The 3,457-nt window shown below is 44.0% G+C and overlaps 1 pseudogene; it reads left to right on the forward strand.

Annotated features, from left to right (window-relative positions):
* The first annotated feature begins 353 nt into the window (after positions 1 to 353).
* On the forward strand, positions 354 to 1,491 carry LOC143387396 (L-lactate dehydrogenase A-like 6A; annotated as a pseudogene).
* Positions 1,492 to 3,457: the final 1,966 nt, after the last annotated feature.

Below are 3,457 nucleotides of genomic sequence, written 5' to 3' on the forward strand. Positions count from 1 at the left end.
GCATCTTACTTGGTCTGCCTACTCAGAGTAGAAAATCGATGACTCCAGGACTCTGGGTTCACCTGCCAAACGTGTAGAGTATGTGTATAAAATGTACTGCAGGATGCCCTCGCTGGACAGGAAGCCCATCCCTAAGCCTTGGTGTGTGCAGAGCCGGAGTGCTTGGCGAAGCCTCGTGGGATGGGGGCTTGGCCTGCGAGGCCTCATGGGATGGGGGCATGGCCTGTGAGGCCACGTGGGCCGGCGGGGCCTGCACAGAGGCGTTACCTCGCCCTAGCCGGGTTCCTCTGGCCCTCAACCAACTGTGCCTCTGCGGTGGCTTTCCTCCCTCTCTTCCTCCTGAGTGCGCAGCCATGAGCTGGGCTGCCGGCATGCTGCAGTCCAACCAGAGAGCCAGCGCGAAGCTCCTGGGCCCCGGGAGGGCGTGCAGGCCACCTCGGGCGGCGCAGGTCCCGCTGGGCGTCGGTCTGCTGCTCACGCCCGCGTCGGAGATGGCGACCGTGAAGGGGAACCTCTTCAAGAATTTGGCTCCCGAGGAGCGCATCCACCACACCAAGGTGTCCATTATAGGGAGCAGGTCGATGGGCGTGGCCTGCGCCTTAAGCATCTTGCTGAAAGACCTGAGCGATGAGCTCGCCCTCGTGGATGTTAACCAAGCCAGGCTGAAGGGCGAGACCATGGACCTTCAGCAAGGCAGCGCCTTCGCGAAGCTGCCCAGCATCGTGTGCAGCAGAGACTACCTGGTCACCGCAAACTCCAGCCTGGTGATTATCACGGCACGGGCGCACCAGGAGAAGGGAGAAACCCGCCTCGACTTAGTCCAGCGTAATGTGGCCATCTTTAGATTGATGATTTCCAGTGTCCTCCAGTACAGCCCCCTCTGCAAACTGATCGTGGTTTCCAACCCAGTGGACATCTTGACCTACGTAGCCTGGGAGTTCAGTGCGTTTCCTAAAAGCCGCGTTATTGGAAGTGGCTGTAATCTGGATACTGCTCGTTTCCGTTTTTTGATTGGACAAAAGCTTGGTATCCACTCCGAAAGCTGTCATGAGTGGAGAACATGGAGAACATGGAGACTCGAGTGTTCCCATGTGGACTGCAGTAAACATCGCTGGCATCCTTCTAAAAGATCTGAACACAGCTATAGGTACTGGTAAGTACCCTGAGCAGTGGGAAAATGTCCACAAAGAAGTAGTTAACAGTGCGTATGAGATTATTAAAATGAAAGGTTATACTTCATGGGCCATTGGCCTATCTGTAGCTGATTTAACAGAAAGTATCTTGAAGAATCTCAGGAGAGTGCATCCAGTTTCCACCATAATTAAAGGTCTTTATGGAATAAATGAAGAAGTATTCCTCAGTGTTCCTTGTGTCCTAGGAGAAAATGGTATAACAGACATTATAAAGACAAAGATGACCCCTGAAGAGGAGGCCCGCTTGAAAAAGAGTGCAAAAACTCTTTGGGGAATTCAGAAGGAGCTCAAGCTTTGAAGTTGTTTGGAGACACCATTCTGAAGTTACTGAAGACAAGATATAGATATAGGATTGTGTATGCCAAGGTTTGGAATAACTTGAATTCCTAAAAATTGATGAAGAGGTTCCCCTCTCTATTTAGCCCTCCAGGTTTTGTTTGTTTGGTTTTTATTATTTAGTATCCAGATGTTAGATGGTACTTTTTACAATTCTTGACTGCAACATAAAAGGGGGTTTTGGTGTCTCTTATTTATCATTACTTTCCTTGAACATCAGTGTTGTTGCTATCTAGTCCAAAAACAAGTCTGTTTGGTTTGGGATACAAAACAAAGATATTGGTGTTTATTGTGTTATAGAAATTCCATTCTTTTTGTTAAATACATACTAATTCATTCTGACTCATTGATAAATATGTTCACTTATATACTCTTTTTAAAAGTTGTAACTTCCTCTAATGTAGAAATAAAATTGTGTAAACACATGGTACTTTTTTGAAATGAATCCATCTTGAGGCTTCCCTCTTTTTGCTGGGACAGCCAATCAGCTGGACCATTAAACACAAACATCATGAAATGGGGACTCTCTGTGTGTGTGTGTACAGCACACGTGTGCATGCATGCCTGTGAAGCAAGATCATTAAATATGAAAATAATGGTGATCAGATGTAGCTGTTATCAAACGTTCAATGCAGGGGGGCTGAGGTTGTGGCTAAGCAGTACAGCTCTTGCCTAGCACATGTGAAGCCCTGGGTTCAATCCTCAGCACACATAAAAATAAAAAAAATAAAGATACTGTGTCCATCTACAACCAAAAATTAAATATCTTAAAAAAAAAGTTCAGTGCAGTCAAGTAGAATATCTTTAGAAAGAGGCCTGACAGTCACAGGTGGTACAGCTACTGTCATTGATTTGGCAAAAAAAGGAAACCCTTGAATTGTGCTGTTACCAAAAGTAAAACCTGATTTAGGGAAAGCAATTCAGACATGCCTGTGAGAACATCATTTGCTGTCTTGTTAAATCAAGATGCTATTATAAATTGTTCTAGCTGGACTAGGTCTTAGTACTGTGGGCCCTGGCTCCGAGAGTCATCCCTGTTGCTTGGTTTATTTCATGTGAACAGCTTTTGCTTTTTGGTTGTGCCCTGTTTTTAATTGCTTCATAAGACTTGGTCATCGTAGTGAGAATTGCTTTTCTCAGAAAACATTCATTTAAGTTCATATTCTAGACTTTATGGATATGATATACTAAGAGTTTAGGAAAAAGTAAAGATGGTTTATCTGTCCTTTACTTAAAGGACAATATTAATAACTTAGAAAATGGAAAGCTGAGATTTAAAAATTCACATTAGCTTTCCTAACACCATTGGATATCTAAATGAATAACATGATTATGTTCTAATACATGTCATCTTCAAATCCTTGTTGCAATCAGCATCTGCTCTCTAAGCCAAGCCAGTGCTGGCTGCTTAGTTGAATTTTATCAAACAGATTTAGGACAGCAATCCCTCATAAAAAAAAATGGCCCTGTGTATGCTGATCAGATGGATCTCCCATATACAATTTCACTGAAAACATCTAGAAACGTTCTAATTCCCCCAGGAAACAGTTTCATATAAAGGGATTAACTGATTTGCTGAGTTCCCTGAACATGGGAAAACTGGTGGTTTGTTTGACCCAAGTGGGTATAAGAGATTTGTAGGGCTCATTTGCAGAGTCCCTGTTCCCTCTTATGTGATAAACTTTCATTCAACTGTTACAGTCATAATGTATGACTTTAGGGTATCAGAGTATGCCTTATGTCTGTTTTTTATGTCAGCCAGGATAGGCTGAGTTATGCCACAATGAAAGACAATCTCCCCACATCTCCCTTAAAATACAGAGGTTTATTTCTCATGTAGACGCCTCAGAGGGTTCAAGTGACTCTTTTGGAAAGCTCTTCTTCAAGTTCTGGCTTAGCACCTCAGGTTACTTTTATCTTGAAGCACC

This window comes from Callospermophilus lateralis, unplaced genomic scaffold, assembly GCF_048772815.1.
Source record: "Callospermophilus lateralis isolate mCalLat2 unplaced genomic scaffold, mCalLat2.hap1 Scaffold_167, whole genome shotgun sequence".
Classification (NCBI taxonomy): Eukaryota; Metazoa; Chordata; class Mammalia; order Rodentia; family Sciuridae; genus Callospermophilus; species Callospermophilus lateralis.